Source organism: Chiloscyllium plagiosum, chromosome 42 (genome assembly GCF_004010195.1).
Source record: "Chiloscyllium plagiosum isolate BGI_BamShark_2017 chromosome 42, ASM401019v2, whole genome shotgun sequence".
NCBI lineage: Eukaryota > Metazoa > Chordata > Chondrichthyes > Orectolobiformes > Hemiscylliidae > Chiloscyllium > Chiloscyllium plagiosum.
The window spans coordinates 5,968,154-5,987,986 of record NC_057751.1 but is presented as its reverse complement, the minus strand read 5'-3'; the positions used below and the strand labels follow the sequence as shown (position 1 = coordinate 5,987,986).

General features: G+C 40.2%; 1 long non-coding RNA gene across 1 annotated transcript in view; it reads right to left on the bottom strand.

Annotated features, from left to right (window-relative positions):
- LOC122543062 overlaps nt 1-19,833 on the bottom strand; it is a 237,245-nt gene that overhangs the window by 73,215 nt on the left and 144,197 nt on the right. Inside the window, exon 3 of the long non-coding RNA XR_006309909.1 lies at nt 782-940. This is a non-coding gene — a long non-coding RNA (uncharacterized LOC122543062). The remainder of the gene's footprint in view (nt 1-781; nt 941-19,833) is intronic.

Here is a 19,833-nt window from a genome sequence, read left to right as displayed (position 1 = left end):
CTGAAGCTTGGATTTCATTGGTTGGCACACACCAGTCTGTTTAGGATACCTCCAAAAGTGGGTGAGAAGACGTGCTGGAGAAAGAACGTCCATATCCTATGAAGTATGATTGCATATACCTTTAAGAAATATATCTTAAGTTGCTGTCAATCATTGCTCATCTCAATATGATGTGATGTGTTCATCGCATGGCTTGTCATCAGTCTAGGAGAAAGTGAGGTCTGCAGATGCTGGAGATCAAAGTTGAAACTTTATTGCTGGAACAGCACAGCAGGTCAGGCAGCATCCAGGGAACAGAAGATTCGACGTTTTGGGCACAGGCCGAAGGGCCTGAAGAAGGGCCTGTGCCCGAAACGTCGAATCTCCTGTTCCCTGGATGCTGCCTGACCTGCTGTGCTGTTCCAGCAATAAAGTTTCAACTTGTCATCAGTCTAGGACAAAAACAATAAGACTAAGGTATGTATAATTATCTCCCAATTAACTCCAGATCATTCTGCTATAACACGCATTTCATCAACACAAACTTGCTAGAACATGGTTGACAAATTGGGGACACTATTTCTAAAGCACAAAGTTTTAAAAAGTGTATTGGTTACAGCGCAATTCCGGCCCCATTAGTTGAAATGTTGCTTCTGTTGTGCGATTATCTTAGGACACTGGATTGCAGGAGAATGGAACTACTGTGTTACAGCAGAACTGACTCACTGTCTATGGTCTTATCGGTAAATACAGAACCCATGTTATTGCTTCACAAAGTTTTGTCTACAACTGGTACACTTACTTTGACAACAAGAATGTAACATCCGAAGGGCAGGAAGAGGCCACTTCACCCTTCTGTCCTTCTCCTCTGCACGAGGTCTCTTCTACCATCCGTCCTGCAGATCAAGGGGTCCTCTGGCAGGATGCCAAGCACTCAACACTCCCTGTCTTCTGATGGCTGCTGTAAGTAGAGGAACACAACATTCACTCTTGTTCGGTACAGTTAACAGAGAATGTCTGGCATAAATCTTGACAGAGTGTCAGTGAAGTCTTTTCAAAGTATCCTGGAAAGCAGGGTGGGAAAACAGAATCCTGTACCTAATCATTGTAAAATAATTCCAACTTATGCATCTTCTTTCAGAAGCATTAGTATTCATTAATATCACTTGACTGAGATTAATCACATTTCAGTAATTCTCAAAACTAAATCATAAAATGAACAGTGACATGCATTGCTGAGCTGAAATGTAGTAAACATAATTCTTGAACTGAGATTGCATGCTGTATGAACCAATATTTTATTATTATACAAGTGTCACAAATTAGCTTGGTGGCAAGTGTGTTGTTCAGAATAATGCCAATGGCGCAAGTTCAATTCCTGCTCTGTTCAAGGTGGAAAAGGAATCTGTGGTCGTTGCATTTCCACTGAGAGTGGAAGGAAATGGCAAATCCATCACTCACCAAAATAGGCAAGACAGGCAATTCAGTCAAAATGAAGCATCATCAGAAAATAAGCCTGGAACCTGCCTTCAGGGAGAGCACTCAAGGCATGGATCAAGTGACATAATTCAAAATTTGGAGACACATGAGAAAAAAATATTCAGGCATTCAACCAAAGCCCAACTATATTCATGAATTGATGAGAGAAGTGAATATATTATAGTCAAGTTTATGGGTGACCTAAAAAGGGTGTTAGGGCAAATCATGAAGATAACATAAAGAGTCTACAGAGGGACAGAGACAGGTTAAATGAGTGGGCTAAAATTTGGCATATATGTGAAAATGTAAGGATATGCACTTTGATGGCAATAATAGAGGAGCTGAATATTATTTCAGTGGAGAAAGACCAGAAATCTATAGCAAGGAGGGATTTGGGAATCCTCATGTGACAATCACAAAAAGTTAGCATACATGTTCAGTGGGTAATATGGAAGGCAAGTGGAATGGAGCATAAAAGTAGGGAGGTTTAACTAAAGCTAAAAGGCGCAAATCAGAGAACGTTCATTCTCAGGTACCAGGGACCTGTCTTGTGAGGAGCAGTTAAGTAGTTTGGGCCTGTACACATTGGAATTTAGATGTGCGAGATGCAATCTTATTGCACCTCTTATGAAGTTGTAGAGGTACTGCACCTTTAAAAGAGTTGAAAATCTAGCAAGGACAAAGCACAGAGAGTCTGGAACAAGGTAACAATATAACACTTGGTCAAAACAAATAGCAGCTTCTGGGTTGCCGTGAAACAAAAACAACTTCAAATTCGGCCAATCAGTTTAAATTATGCCCCAAGATACCAAATCCAATCACATTTGAATTTAGTATTTGATAATATTAAATCCAATGAAATGATAGTGTTTCGGGGGTATCAGCTAGGAAGAAAAATGTCAAGCCACCAACAAGTACAGACTGCCAGCAGAACAGCTCTCTGGAAGATACCTGTCAATAAGAAGTTTGCACAGCAGATCATCGAAAAGACGACAGAAAAATCTGCAGAGGAAGATACAAAGAGAAGATTCAACAGCTGTCTGGTTTTGGAAGTTGAATTTTTTGTAAGTCTGAATTAGGACTTTTTCCCAGATTAGTATTGTGGAGTGGGATATAAAAGATAGGTTTAAGAGAAAGGGATTGTAAATAGTAGTTGGTTATAAGACTCTCTGTTGCTCTTAAAGAATAAAGTTGTTAATTTTTAGTTTAAATAGTGACCTCTGGGATAGAGTTTTGCTTCTCGAATTTAAAAGATTACAACACGGGGTGAATCTTTTCTGTGTTGCTGGTTTAAATTACCCAGAGGGGTTTACCCTGTGTCAATACAAAACATACAAGATTAGAATTAGAGTCCCTATAGTGTGGAAACAGGCCCTTTGGCCCAACAAGTCCACTCCGACCCTCGAAAGAGTAACCCACCCAGACCTTTTCCCCTATCCTATATTTACCCCTGACTAATAACCTACACTAGGGGCAATTTTAGCATGACCAACTCACCTAACCTGCACATCTTTGGATTGTGGGAGAAAACCCGGAGAAAGCCCATGCAGTCACAGGAAGAACGTGCAAACTCCACACAGACAGTCGCCTGAGGCGAGAATCGAACCAGGGTCCCTGGCACTGTGAGGCAGCAGTGCTAACCATTGAACCACCATGCTACCTTCTTTGGGGATATGACGGGGGATGTGAAATGGTTGTTTCCCCTTGTGGAAGAGTCCAGGACCAAAGGGTATAATCTCATAACAAGGGATTACCCATTTAGGAAAAAGATATGGACCAATTTCTTCTCTCAGAGGTTAGTGAATGTTAGGAACTTTTTTGCTGCAAAGGGCTATAGAGGTTGGGCTATTGCGTACATTCAAGGTTAAGATAGACTGATATTTCATCAGTCAGAGATTCAAGGGTTGTGGGAAAAGGCAGGACAGCTGAGGTTTATCATATCAGCCAAGGTCTGACTGAATGGCAGACTTGATGTGCTGGTGGGTCAATTTCTGTTCTGACATCTTATGATCTTTCAAGCAGATGTGAAAGATCACATCACATTCTTTCAAAGAAGACCAGGGAAATTAACCCCAGTATCCAGGCCAATGTTCAGACCTTTAACAACATCCCAAAAGAAAGCTTCATGAATCATATAATCCCTAGAGTGTGGAAAGAGGTTGTTCAGCCCATCGAGTCTGCACCAACCCTCTGAAGAGCCCACCCAGACCTAGCCCCTTACCTATTCATGTAACCCTGCATTTCACATGGCTAACACAGCAAAAATGCACATCTTTGAACAGTGAGAGGAAACTAGCGCATCAGGCTGAAACCCACGCAGACATGGGGAGAACATACAAATTCCAGATAGACAATCACCTCAGGCTGGAATCAAACTTGGGTGCCTGGTACTGTGAGGCAGTAGTGCTAATCTCTGAGCCATCGTGCTGTCATTATCTGGTCATTATAGACTTTTGTTCATGGGAGCTTGCTTTGCTAAATGGGTTGTTGTATTTCCTGTATTATAGAAGTAAGAACTTAAATAAAAACAAAATACTGGATGCTGGAGAACTGAATCAGAAATTTTTTAAGTGCTGGACAAACTCAGCACATGGATTCATAGAGTCAGACAGTGTGGAAACAGACCCTTCAGTCCAATCAATCCATGCCAAACATAATCCCAAACTGAACTAGTCCCACCTGCCTGCTCCTGGTTCATATTCCTCCAAACCTTTCTTATTCATGAACTTATCCAAATATCTTTTAGATACTGCAATTGTATCTGCATCCACCACTTCCTCAGGAAGTTCATTCCACACATGAACCACCCTCTGTGTAAACAATTTGCCTCTCATGTCTTTTTTGATCTCTCTCCTCTCACCTTAAAAATGTGTCCCCTAGTCTTGAAATCCCCCATCCTAGGGAAACAAAACTACCATTAACTCTCAGTATATTATTAACTTCTATCAGGTCGCCTCTCAACTTTCTACGCTGCAGTGAAAAAAGTCCCAGCCTATCCAGCCTTTCTTTATAACTCAAACCTTCCAAACCCGGCAACATCCTGATAAATCTCTTCTGAATTCTCTCCAAATTGATAACATCCTTCCTATAACTAAAAGCAACCAAAACTGGACACAGTATTCCAGAGGAGGCCTCACCAATATCCTGTACAACCCCAACATAACCTCCCAACTTCTCAAAGAACTGAGCAATGAAGGCAAGCATGCCAAATGCTTTTTCAACCACTCTGTCTGTATGTGACGCAAACTTCAAAGAATTATGTACAGTACCTGCACACCTAGATCCCTCTGTTCTACAACACTCCGCAAAGCCCTACCAGTAATTGTATAACCGCTATCCTTGTTTTTGTACCAAAATGTAATATCTTGCATTTATCCAGATGGAACTCCATCTGCCATTTTTCAGCCCATGGGACATTCCAGGCTCTATCTTTCTCCAGAGAGGAGCTGAATTGACATCTGCACTTATTTTGGCTGAATCAGTTTGATTTGAAAAAGAACACATATTGAAATTCAAGTTTAATATGTCCACAGATAATCTGGGACTATGATCGTAAATATAACACAATCTATTTGAGTACAGTATAGCAAAGTATAACTTCCAACAAAACACATCATCTCGCACTTTGATAATGAATTCAGTGCAGAAAATTTCAGAACACAGACTGAGATTTGAAGGATGTAAGACAAATTCAAGCAATAGAAGATGATTCACTAACTTAGAGATAACATTATATTCCCCATTGGCTTGATTTGATTTCCTTTCCCTTTCTGTAATATTTCTACAATGTACCATGGAAGAGAAGTTACGCAGTTAATGCTGTAAAATCATGAGTAAGTATTCTTCACACTGCAAAGCACTCTTCATATAGGACTACCTCTAACTAGCCATTCTTCATTTCTCTATGGTTTGTTGGGAATAAATAACAATAAGGTAGCAAAGGGTTCCCTTTGTGCTGTGTAAATGAGAATTGAACACAGCTCATGTATACCCTTGTTTGTGATGATAACAAATTCATGGAAATCATCTGCTAGTTTTTATTCTCAAAATTTAGCAAGCGTCATCACCCCTGTTATTTGAATATATCTGTTTTGCATCCCAAGGCAGTCACATACATGGTAAAAGTGCAAAATCTGCTCAAGCATAAGTTGCTTGCTTAACTCCAGGAACATTGTGTCACCCTAACAGATGAGGTGAACAGCAAAAGGTGAGTGGGCTAAAGAAAAAAGTGCACATTTAACATTTTGAATCAGTCTGTGTTGATTATGCATGACATTTAGCTCTGCAACATGGTGCAAGATAGAAGTGCGATTGAGAGGTAATGTTTGTTCTGCCGGTCAATCAATAACGTGTTTCTGGGGAATTTCTGTCAGGTTAGTTTGAGCTGGAATAATTCCTGGTAATCTTGCAAAGGATTAACAGAGGTTCAGCCAACATTTCACAAATAGTGATATGTTGTGATTTTGTTATTAAGCATTGCTCTACAAATATGCCTCAAGCAATGAAAGACAGACCTCAAGAGAAATGTGAACCAATGTGGAGTTTGAAGGAATTAGCGGATGCAATCCCACAATGAACATTGTGAAATCAGAATATGTCTTCATAAATAACCAGATTCTCCCACTTCATTTATTAAATCTGAAAACACTGAGTAGATCTTGTTATTGTTCTCAGTAATTTAATAACAGTGCTCCCTGTCCCATGCCACTGAAACCCTACTGTCAGCGAGAGTATCAAACGTGTTTCAACAGGAATAAACTGCGTAGATTGTTGTCAGATTTGAATCATTCTTTGATGAAGGATTCCAAGTTGTAAAGTCTGGCTTTGAGTAACTGCAGCTAACGGTTTTAGAATCTTTGTTGTTTCTCGCAAGTCCTACTTTATCGAATACAAGAGAGGATTGCAATTGACAAGAAACATAAGGTAGGATTAAGAAAAAGTAAATACATGACTGAATTGGATTGAGGCGCTATAGCAGATCCAGCTGTAAGTGGCATATGTTCAATATACCTCTTTGCAATTTTGGGATGATAAAAATAGAAAAGCAGAGTATTTCTTCAAAGAACAAACAACATTTATATAGTTTTGGAGAATGACAAGTTACCTAACTGAAATGAACAAGTTTGTGAAGGAGCTGAGGGGTTGTTTCCTCAAGCTAGGAACCTAAAACATGGAGGCAAATTTACAAGATCAGAGGTCACTGATTTAGGACTGGGATGAAGAAACATTTTTTTCACATCTGGGGTTGTGAACCTTTGGTATTCTCTCACCAAGACAATTGTGGGATATTCTACCATTCAGTATATGCAAGGATGACATGGATAGATTATTGGCTTCTTGAGACATAAAGAAACATGTGGATCAGGCAGGAAAGTGGTGCTGATGACAATCAGCCACAATTGCAATGGACAGTGAAACAAATTCAAGGTATGGTATGGTCCATTCCTGTTCCTCCTACTTACTCTCTCATGGACCAATCCTGTTCCCAAAAACTCCTCCATTGCAATGTCACTCTCAGGCATCAGCAACACTCATGTGACAATTAGACCTGGGGTAGAGAGGGAAAATTAGAGTTTGTTGATTCCTGCTGGAATGGGTATGAGGAAAGCATTGTCTTGAATGGAGATGGCCATGAGGTTACTATTGATATGCATTCCTGCAGGAGAAAGGGGGAAAAAACCATCCGCTGCGTTTCTTACAATCACAACAATGATCCAATTTCCAATGAGCCCGGGTACCACCTCAGGTCGTGAAGGAGAAAATATAAACACAAGTTCTTTATTTCATTCATGTCTGAATGCCTTCGTCTTAGAGAAAACAATATGGTTCCACAGTTTCTATAAAAAAATTTGTAACGTGCAGCTATAACAATTTGTTCTTCGATTATCTGAAAGGGGACATCTGGTTCAGAGTTTGCAGCTAACGAAGCGATTCACCGTGCACATCAGATCATCTCATGCAATTTCTACGGTTCAAAGTATTTGATGCAGTGTGCAATCTTCAACACGTGAGATTGTCATGGTCTGCTGCTCATCTCCTCCAGCAACAGGTCCAGGTTGCTGCAACCATTCTGCGAATGCATCCTGTTACTAATAACCACAAAAGCCTTGCAAGATTTATCAAACATTTCAACATAGGAAACCACCGTCTGCAATGGTTCTGAACATAATTGACCCAGTGGAATACTGCGAGAGTGCTGCATTATCAACATGATTGTTTTTCGGGTGAAATATTTGAAACAAAACTTTGCATTTTCAGGTCACTTTCAAAGATAATGTGGCACTTCTCAAAGAAGAGCAAGAGAGCAATCTGATCTTCCTGGTCAGTCTCATTAAACATCTCCAACGTAAATTAACCATTATTATGCTTCTTTGCAGGACCTTGCTGTGTGCACATTGGCTACGATGTTTTCTCACGTGACAAGAGTAACAACGCATCACAAATAACGAATTAGTTGTGAAATGCTTTGTGCCCTGCAACAGCACTAAGAATACATTATATGACTTATTTAGTGTTACGCAAACTCAAAAGTTTACTTCCCTGTCATGCAAATTTAACTCAGATGCTGTTGCCAGTTACCAGAGTAAATTTTAATCCATTGAGGATGTAATTCTACGTGATACTCATTTTAGAAACAGTCATGAGTTAAATAATAACACGCTAAACTTCACATAACGGAGTCTTAATCCTTTTAACACTTCATATTTTGACAATAAAATTACGTGGCATATAAAACAGGCAGCGATCAGACCCCATCAAGAATCCCCCGCACACTCAAATACTTTTTCCACACTTCCTTCAGCGCATCATTTCGTATTTCTACGAATATCTTTCTTTGATTCACATTTGTGAAGAGAGAAATGTATGGCTTCATTGCGAGGTGGGGTCTGATAGATCTCTCGATCCACTCATAACCTTGAATGAACTGTTCCTTAGTTTCTACTGCCTTCATCTGGCAGTACGGCGGTATTACAGGGAGGTGTGAACTTAGTGCCAGACTGAAATTGAAATCATATTCAGATTTAAAATGGAAATTGAAAGCTATTATTTTTTGCACATTTCATGGAAACTCTGAATGTAACATTAATGTGTTTGGTGTTAAACACTGCTGTCTATTTCTGTTATTGCACATCTTTCCACAATGTATCACCTCACGCATATTTTGTTCAACACTCACGGCATTAACATTAAAGTGGTATGTTTTGGTCTGTCCTTACACTACATTTATTTTTCATCCTCTTCAGTCACTGTGAAGGAACCATTCTCAAGATGATTCTTTGGACTGTCAGCTTGTGTTATTCCTTCGAGAAGGAAAAAGAACCCTCAGTGAATTCTGTGCAAAAGAGCACCAGCTTTCACACCCATTATCTCCCACAGCCATTCCTGGTGTCAGCAAGGGGAGATAATCAAAGAAGGAAAATGGGAATAAAAAAGATGAGGAGGAAAGGAAAAATTAGACATAAAGGAGAGGTGAGGGGTGAGCAAATGAGAGAAATGAAAGAAAAACAGAAAGAAAGCAGAGGATAGAGAGAAAAATGAAAGAGAATCGTCTGCATCCTGAAAAGTTTCACACTACCCACTGATGTATGTGTCTTGTAACAGGGGAAGGAGACTCAAAAAAAACAGAGATTTATTTTAAACAGCTCCGTGGGTGCTGCTCATTAAAAGAAAAAGCTTCTGAAATGATTTTAATGAAAGCTTTTCATTTGATTTAACAACTGTCAACAATAAAGCCACGAGCATTAGTTTCTCAAAGAAATTTTCTTTGTACTCCTACTCTTGCATTTAAAATACTTTGGAACCACAAAAGCAAGACAAGTTCTTGTGAAGTCGTGGCTCTTTAAAAGTTATGAATTGTGACAGGTTTGTCGGCAAAATCTCATTAGTTTCACCAAATAATTTTAATTAATCATCGCACAGTAAAGCACTAAACTTCAAAATAAAATCGTTCTTTGGGTGTAAGGACACAAGAGAAATAACTCAGCTATTTCCTTTGGTTGTGGACTGGTTAATGCATTTGCAGAAAATTTCCACAGATTTCCAATTGTGCTCAAAAAGCAAGAACAATGAGAGGGCAATAACCCCTCAGATCCAAGCTCCTTCATTCCGATTCCAAATGGAGAGAAGCAAGTATTTTCCAGTCGACTCTGGCTGCATGGTAGATTTATCATGATTGCCTCTCAGTTCCAAGAGCTGAATTATCACCGGAGTTGGCACAAATTAGTTTTGATACAAGCTAATCAAACTGAAATGTTAACTGTGTTTCTTTCTCCAGAGGTGTCGCCTGACCTCCTGAGCAATTTCTGATCTTGTGACGTCATACTGAATTGTAGCCTCAGAAAATTTGAAGGTTATGGGCTGATATTGCATAAGTTCTTCAGACATTACGAATGGATAAGGTAGATACAGAGAAATCATTTCTGCTGGTTGGGGGAATGTTGGACTCAGAGGGTGTATTCTAAATATTAGAAGTAGATGATTCAGGATTGAATCCAGGAAGCATTTCAACAGACAAGGAATGGTAGAGGGACAGAAATCATTTCCACAAATAGGAATGTTTGGTACATTAATTATTCATTTTAAATTTGAGATCGATATATCTTGATAACCAAAGGTCTTAGGAACTTGTGGAAAGACTGGTAATTTATAGCTGAGTCTGAGATCAGATATTGACTCAGTGAAGGTTGGTTAAGGTTCAAGAAACTAATGGCCTCCCCCTATTCCTGTTGCTCATGGTGACTTGAAAGATACACTGTCAAATGACAACAAGGTGATAGTCAATATGAAAATCTCATGGGGAAAGACTGAAAGGAAATATGAGATAGACTGGACATAAAACAATAAATAGGTGCCACACATGCAGAATTGTGCAAGGAAGAAATATGACTAAACAGGCTTCAAAATTCATTTCAAAGTACTATCAACTAATGCATGGACACCTCAATGGTGCAATAAGCTTCCCATCACAAACATGCAACCAAGATAAAAAGAAAGGCATTCTGACATGCAAATGCAATAATTTAATTTAAAGTATTTAGGCCTGCAATTACACTTGGACTGGCAAGCTCTCCTGGCTTTGCCAAAATGGAGCCAGAGCTTTGAGTCCAGATGTCCACCTGCCAAAAGCAGCAATCACCATTTTGACCAGGGGTTTGGATTGGAGGCATATTGTTACTTTCATGTCCAAAACTCAGGGAATCAGCTGCACTTGTAAAGATGGAATTGCCTGCAGTCAGATGTGATTTCCATTACTAAAATGTCTGAAATGTGACTCATTCTTCAGGAGCAATTCTAAACTTACCAGAACTCCTGATAGAACTGGGGTACCCTTTTGGATCGGGTTTGGGGGAAGAGAAAATGCCTTTTAGGAGTGGTCAATACAGACACAAATGTGCATAATATGTGGACAAACTACTTGGAACTATAATGTTCTGCATGGCACTTTATTTCATATCCTTTAAATTTATGAAGATAACAGTTTACAGTTTAAACAAAATCAATGTTTGCTATTTCACTCCTTCTGTTGACACAACCTTTGATGAGAGGATTGTTGCCCCATGTCTGATTCCACAATCTATCATTATCACACAGTCAGTTGGCAGTTTGATTGATAGCTCCATGTGGTCGTAGGATGTTTGAGGGCTAAGAATTCAAATGCCTGCTTTTACGAGGGATAAGATTAGTGAAACAAACTTTCAAGCATTTAATTGGGTCTTTCTGGATGAGAGTGTTATTGTTAAAAATAAAAACTGCAATAGATATTTAGAAACTGGTTTATTTCATCTCAACATGGCTTTTCATGTTTTCCTGAGGATTTGGGTGAGTTGACATAAAGTATCTAAAGACAAGGGATGATTGGTGGGGGAGCAGGTATAAACATGATTTCTCACTAAGCTGGAATTGGGCCCCTAAAATGCCACGACAGGATGGCTGGAAGGGCCGAGGATGGCATCGGGGCAGGAACAGAAATCATGGGCCCAGTGCTATTCACGGTCTAAGCCCCTGGCCTTGCCTTGGACCTTGACCTAAGCACAGCAGGTCTCATGTCCTGGGCTCTAATGTAAACCCCTCCCCATCCTGTCCCAGACCCTGACTGGCCAGGAAGTTATGGGGAATGGTGTGTGCATGAGACGACATAGTTGGGGATTGGGGAGAGTCTTAAAGATGTAAGAGATGAGAGCTGCGACACTGTATTTTGTTTCAATTTTTTTTCTTACAAGTCACTTCATCACAATGCAAACACAGTGCTCAATTACAAGAGCATAGCTGCAGAGTTAGGATATTTTAATTTTAAAAATGCGCTTAGACAGTTTTGAAGTGTATGTGTTGTCTTTGATGCATTGCATGTACAAATTCATACACAGCAATTCAAAACAATGCAAAAAATTTAATGCCAGGCATTTCCTTCTGATCTCTATCCGATTTCAGTACCTGTCCAACCGACCCAAGCAGAAAACAAAATTAGGATTTCAGCATTAAAGAAACTTAGTAGGTAACAAACAGTGAGAGCACGTCCTAACAGCTTGCTGATAGATTGTGCATCCCATGGATTAATGGCTTTTGCCTGTCAGTCAGTGGCTTGTGGTTGTTGGTTCCCTGCCAGAGACTTGAGCACCAGATATTTCTTTCTGATAAGATGATTAAAAGCCTGCCCTCACAAGAGGACACAAAAGATCCTGCTGCACTATTGTGTGATCAAGAAAGGGAGATCCACCCGGTGTCCAGATCAATATTTTCCTCTCGAGGAACAATACTGAAAATGAACTATTCAATCAATAACACATTTCCAACTGTGGGAGCTTGTTGCATAAAAACAGTACAAAAATCCATCAGTGGTTCCAAGTCAAAAGTACTTCATTGCTTTTACAATGCATTGGGACATCCTGACCCCTTAAAAGGCACGGAAAAAAATCAAGGCATTTCTTTCAATTGCTGCCTTAATAAAGCAGTTTACTATCCCACAGACTCTGGAGAATCCCTTACTGATTTCCTTTGTTGTAAAGAAAATGAGTCAGTTTGGAAGAGGGAAAAGTAAGTCAAAGCTTCCAAGACATGTGACAGTTCAACAGAAGCTTCATGATCTTCTGGAAGCAGGAAGGTCCATGTTTAAATGGAGATGATAACCTCATGATAGTGACTTCAGGATGGAACTGGAAATGAACAAATTCAATCATTAGGAGTTAAAAATCAGTGTGAATTTATAATTTCACACTTTGTGAATCAAAAACATTTGCTCTTATAATTTTTTTCCATTCTCTGATGAGCAGACCACCAAATACCAGCTAGATCTTTTAAGTGTAACCTTTTGAACTTGCCCTAACCTTTGCCACTTTTCTGTGCGTATCTGTGCCAACAAGCTGCTCGATCTTCAGCCACAAGAACAAATGTGTACCTTTCAGGAAAAAAAGCTAATGAATGTCACTCAAGCCTGGAAAATAAAAGGACATTTTTATTTCCATCCTCCCTCATTCATCAAGAAACCACTGCTGTCCTGGCTGATATCAACTCACTGGACACAGACCAGAATTCCAACCTGAAATCAACTCGCCAGTGCCACACCATTTGGTGAATGTATTCAGAAGATTATTGCAGGGCTGGTGGTCTTGATGAAAAAAGACAATTTTCTATAACTTTGATGAATTGGTCCATCTCTGTTCATACCCTTCTGTGGATTCAGACAATACCATTTCCCACACTTGAGCTAGTGGAAGCCATACTGAGAGGTCTGCTAATTTCCAGTAACATATTAAAGCTTATTTCTTCGAGTTCACTAAAACTTGTGTTGCAGATATGGCTTTGTATAGGATGAAAGCTTAGTGAATGACAAACATACTCTTTAGTTGGTATCATCTTACAGATCAAAGCTGACTCTGAGTTTGAGACATATCTAAATTCAATCAAAATCTTGTATTATCATAGAATTGTTCAAAAGGTAACCATTCACTGTTTTTGCCTGTGAGATCTTTGATAAAGCTACTGAATTAATCTTATTCCAGTCTTCATTTCAAGTATACATCGAACTCTCTTTTGAAAGTTATAATTGGATCTGCTCCGATTGCTCTTTCAGACCATTCCAGAACATTGTGACATGCTGCATGAAAATACAATCTCTTAATTCCCTTCTGGTTCTTCCACCAATGATCTCAAATCTGTGTCATCTCATTACAGACTCTCATGCCAATAAAAATTCGACTTGCTTTTATTTCACACAAAATGCTTTGGAAGTTTCAATATTTCAATTCAGTCCCACCTTAACTTTCTCTTCTCAAGGAACAGCAATTGCAGACTTCTCAGTTTCTGCAGCTAACTGAAGCCTTCAGCATTCAATCTTTCAAACTGTAAACTTCAGACAAGGCTTTACTGAGCTGACAGTGAAGCTAGGAGGAAGAGATTCCTGTAAAACATTGGGAAGCCATGTCAAGATACAATCCTGCCATTTTGGCAAAGGAGGGAAGGGCAGTAGCATGGTTGCCTGCAACTGAGAGGACAGGGAGTCAATGTTGATAATTTGAGGCCCAACTGAGGGTCGTTTACCTGGTCCACAAGGAGAGATATACTCGGAGAAAGAAAATAATGAGTTAAGTGCCTCTTGAGTTGACACATACCTCCTTTTGCAGGAGTTCACTATGCAGGTAATGGCCTGACTTGGATAATCACAGTCACAATTTGAACTGTACCTCACCATTTGTGGAGCTATTCGGCACATATTCCCTGGTTTGTCCTCAAGCAGTTGAGGGTAGTGCAGATTTTCCATGGAAGATTGAAATCTGGAGTTCGTCATTTGGGTTCATTAAATGTCAGTGTTGCTGATGCTTAAGGAAAGAGACAGCAACCTTCTCTTGGTCCTCCTATTGTACTTAGTTTTCCAACTGAATTCTTGCACTGAGGTAGACATTCTGGTGATATTGAAACAATTCATTCTCATCAGCCAAAGCTCTTGAATGGACGGCTGACGTTGATATCAGATTGCCCCAGTCACAAAAACAAACACAAAACCAGTTTTAGATAGATGGTGTGTTCTAGGGCACAACTTGACCTTTAGTTACAGCATCATAGCATTTTTATGGTGCAGCAGGAAGCTGTTCAGCTCATCATGTCTGTGCTGGTTCATTGAACATTTTAATTCAGTGCCAAAATTCTACCTTTTCCTGACAACCCTGTAAATTGCTTTTATGTAAATCCAATGATTCCTTGAATGACTCAACTAAATATGTCTGCACCACACTTCCAGCAGTTCATTCCAAATGCACAGTATTCGGCATGTGAAAATGTTTTCTCTCACCTCACATTTGTTTCTTCAGCAAAACACTTTAAAACTGTGCCCACTTGTTCTCAATGATTTTATGAGTGGGAATGGTTTCTGCCTTTCTACTCTGTCCAGACTGTCGTGATATTGAAAATTTCTATCAAATCTTCCCTCAGCCTCCTCATCTCCAACAGTCACAACTTGTCTAATCAATCTTCACAAATGAATTTTACATTCCTAGAACTTCTACCACACTCTCTCCAATGCATTCATGTGCTTCCTAAAGTGTGGTTCCAAAAACTGTCTGGGTGATAGTCCAGCTGCTGTCTAACCAGTGAACTATTCAAGTTCAGAATAAACTATGAACTGAAAAAAAATACGTGTTGGAGATCACAGCAGGTCTGGCAGCATCTATGGAGAGAAAGCAAGCTAATGTCTTCATCAGACTCTTCATTCAGCATAAACTATTTGCTTTTGAGCTCTATGATGCTATTTACTGTGCTTAGAATATGACATGTTTTATTAATTGCTGTCTCAACACGTTCTACCACTTTTATTGACTTATGTACATTTAAACCCAGCACGCTCTGCTCCTGCATATCCTACACAAAAGCACTCCATTTTATTTTACGCTGTTTCTCCATGTTCTTTGTCCCACAGTGTATCAAACTACACTTCTCCATATTTAACTTATCAAGGTATTTTTTACTTCTGCAGTGTTTGCCTTAAGTTTACCATTCTTCCAGGTATTTTATTGTTTGCAAATGCTGAAACAGTGCCCTGCACATCAACATGTGGATCATTTATAACTATGAGGAAAAGCAAGGATTCCAATATTGACCCCTGGAGAAATCTTCCTCCATCCTGGGAAAACTATTGTTCTTTGTTTCTGATCCTTCACCAATTTTGTGACCATGGTGCTCTTGTCTCTTTTATTCCATGAACTATTACTTTTCTCAAAAGAGGTCAGTTAGCTTAGTTGGCTGAATGACTGGTTTGTGGTGCAGAGTGATGCCAACAGCAGAGGCTGAGGTGACCTTCCTTCTCAACCTCTAACCTCACCTGAGGCACGGTGACCTTCAGGTTAAACCTATCACCAATTGTCTCTGAGTAATGAGACAGCAGTCCTATGATCTGGTAAGACTATGGCAATAGATGACTACCACTCATCTCTCTCTCCAGTGACAGAGCAGCTCCATGGTCTGATAAGACGCCGGTGACTTTACTTATCACTTCCCTCACAAGTTGTGAGATGACTCTACCTGTAAATGAGGCTTATAAATCCATGTGGTACAGTTTAATTTTAGTGTCCTGAACTTGTTAATTGCAGCATGTAAGTTGGGCATGGGAGGTTGTGACCTTGCATGTACTCATATGCTTGCTGTCATGGCAATGTATCAGAACCCCAGATAACTTATGGACACCCTGTATGTTTAATTCCACTGTGTGTTTTTAAAAAGTGAAGTAAATTCAGTGACTGTCTGACAGGGTCCCATGTGGACATGGAATGTTACGCCTTGATGGAGTCAAATAAACTTCAAACAGAAAGTCTCAAAAAGGAAGAGATAACAAGAGGCTCATCTCAGCCCCATCTCAGCAAGGAGCCATCACCTGCAGATGTGTTGTACTGACTCAGAATGATGTACAAAAGTGATCTGTGTGTGTCAGTGCCATGACATACTAGTTTATGGACTCTTGTGCTGTGAAGCTCACAGCTTGACAACAGTTTTTAAACATCCCTGCAATGCAGTAAAATAAAGGAACACCCCTGCAAGTGGTTCAAGAAAGGGAAAAGACATTTTCTCACTGCAAGTAGTGCCAGCCAGCCTTCATGAAAAAGAACTAAGACAAAAAACTTTCAACTGCCCTGCACAGTCAAGAATCATAGAATCCCTACAGTGTGGAAGCAGGCCAATAGGCTCCTCAAGTCCATACTGAACCTCCCCTTACCCTTGTACTTCCCATGGCTAACCCACGTAGCCTACACATGTATGACATTAGGGGACAATTTAGCATGGCCAATCCACCTCACCTGCACATCTTCGGACTGTGAGAGGAAACCAGAGCACCGAGAGAAAACACACTCAGAGAATGTGCAAACTCCACACAATCACCCGAGGATAGAATCGAACCCTGATGGTGTGAGGCAGCGGTAGTAACTATTGAGCCACCGCGCCATCCTCAAGAATCTCAAATCCAACTTCTATAAGATCACAAGGAACAGGTACAGCATTCGGCCAGTCAGACTTTCAAACCTGCTCCAATATTCAACAAGATCATGGCGAATCTGACCTTCCTCACATTGACTTTTCTGCCTTTTTCCCATGACTCTTGATTCCCCGATTGCCAAACTGGCAACATCAGTATGGCTGGTACCAACCAATTCCCAGCTTTTCATAAATGACTCAGGGACTTGTCTTTTAATTTGTATCTCTTTTTGAACTCCACTCTAATTCCGAAGGTGTGTGCTTGGATGTTGCATTATTACTTTGTCTCGTGTTTAATTATGAACATCACACTTTTGTTAACTCAATATAGCCTGGTTAAATTGGTTAACCTGATGTGATTTCGAAGAAGCCACTGGGCAAGGATTATTTCTTAATTGCTCTTGTTGTGACCAACTGAGGGGGTGGGTGAATGAATAAGGCAGCCAATTCCATCCTTCCTGACCCGGGAGGTTAATAATTTGGGTGTCCCAACTGGAACTGGAAAAAATTGGGATCGTCGCCCGGGGACTGATTGTGATGTTATCAATAAACCTGTGTGTAAGAAGTGTGAATCATTCTGCCTTGAGCGCTTATTTATGAATTTAGAATGAGGACCATATATGGGTGACTAATGGGGTGGTGCTGAGGGAGGTTGCTGTTTACAAACTGAAATCAACAACTTACACTTGAGAATGTGGCAGAGAGCTAATTGTGCTCAAGAATCTATAGTGGGTGTGAATTTTGGAAAAGAAAAATAACTATTCAGAAATAGATCAACTATTGCTCACTTGAGATGTAGAAAACTTTAGCTTTTGTTCAAATAATGGATAAGATTTTACGAAGGCACCATGTCATGTTGCCACTTTGGGAACACATTTCTGCTTGATTTGTGCAACAAAAACCTGTTGGACTGTAAAGACACCACTGACATTATCTGTCAAAAAACATAATACTCTGAGCCTCTGCAATGATGAAGTGGTTTAACATCTCTCCCGAGACCTAGGTATTGAGAGGAAGGCCATGCTTTTCAGTGTATCCCTCTGGCTCAATAAATAGAGATTAGACCCAAGGAAAGCATTTCATTCAACAGCTCTTGACTCCAGAAATGAGGTAGGCAGCTTAAAGCTGTTAAAAAAATTCAGTTTGTGTTCCCAAAACATGGTGCTGTTAAAAGATGGCCTAAGAGTGCAGTTTGCATATGCACACATTTTCCAGCATTACCTCACATATCATGGTAGGAATAATACTCCAGCTGGGGTCTGATCAATAATTCAGAAGAGTTCGGCATATCTTCCCTGTTTGTGTTTTGTAATCCAAATTTTGGCCAGACCATTGGGTGAACTTTTAGTTTTCTTAGAATAGTCCTGTGATGAGAATAAAATGTCTCCATAAAACAGAAGAGTAGGCTGATGATGCCTTGGGGTTTGGCATTTCAAGGATTCCATTCCGAGTAATGTTACAATTCATCAGTATTGTACTGAACTCTAAAGCAACATGACAGGCTTAAGTTTAAAGATATGAAACACCTAAATAGGCATACATGTTATTTAACACATCATTTGTAGGCTGCTTGTGCTGTTCATTAAGAGAAATAGATTTATCTGCTATGTGCATTAGTTTTAGATTTCCTACAGTGTGGAAACAGGCCCTTCGGCCCAATAAATCCACACAAACCCTCCAAAGAGCAACCCACTCAGACCCATTTCCCTCTGACTAATGTACCTCACACTGTGGGCAATTTAGCATGGCCAATCCACCTGACCTGCACATCTTTGGACTGTGGGAGGAAACCGAAGCACCTGGAGAAAACCCACACAGACGCAGGGAGAATATACAAACTACACGCAGACAGTCACCTGAGGCTGGAATTGAACCTGGGACTCTGGTGCTATGAGGCAGCAGTGCTAACCACTAAGCCACCGTGCCACCCTGCTTAGTAGCTGATTTGCAATGCAGAATGATGTTAACAGTGTGGGTTCAATTCATGCATGAGCGAAGGTTATTATGAACAACTCTCCTTCTCAGCCTCTCTCTTTACCTGATATATTGGTGACCTTGCAGTTAAAATCAGTACCAATGAGAGAGTGGGACTACGGTAACTTTACATTTCGCAACTTCTTAAAGATAAAAGGAAAACTGAGAATGTAATGTTGTTTTAGCAGGCAATTGGCAGAATGTTCAAACTATCAGGCATCAAGTACTCAAGATTGGCAGCTCACAACCTCCCACTTGTTCCTTTGAATCTCCCGTCTTGGCAAAGTCCTCAAACTGCAATTTCCTCTTCTCACCCTCAAGGCCAGGCTATATCTGACAACCTCATTCTTTTCACCGCACCCTTAGAACTACTTCTTGAATTACTATGACTCCAGCACATGGAACTCCTTCCTCTAAAACATCCATTCTCACTTTTCTCCATGCCTTCAAACCTGCCTCAATTATACGATCACCCCACACCTCCAATGCCTTCTAACTTTTGTTGAACCAATTTTCTGCATGAAGAGAATTTATACAGTCATAGAGTCATACAGATGTACAGCACGGAAACAGACCCTTCGGTCCAACCTGTCCATGCCGAACAGTTGTCCAAACCCAATCTTGTCCCACCTGCCAGTACCTGGCCCATATCCCTCCAAACCCTTCCTATTCATATACCCATCCAAATGGCTTTTTAATGTTGCAATCGTACTAGCCTCTACCACTTCCTCTGGCAGCTCATTCCATACACGTACACCCTCTGCGTGAAAATGTTGCCCTTTAGGTCTCTTTTATATCTTTCCCCTCTCAACCTAAACCTATGCCCTCTAGTTCTGGACTTCCCCACAGTAAGGAAGAGACTTTGTCTATTTATCCTATCTATGCTCCTCATGATTTTACAAACCTCTATAAGGTCACCACTCAATCTCCAATGCTTCAGGGAAAATA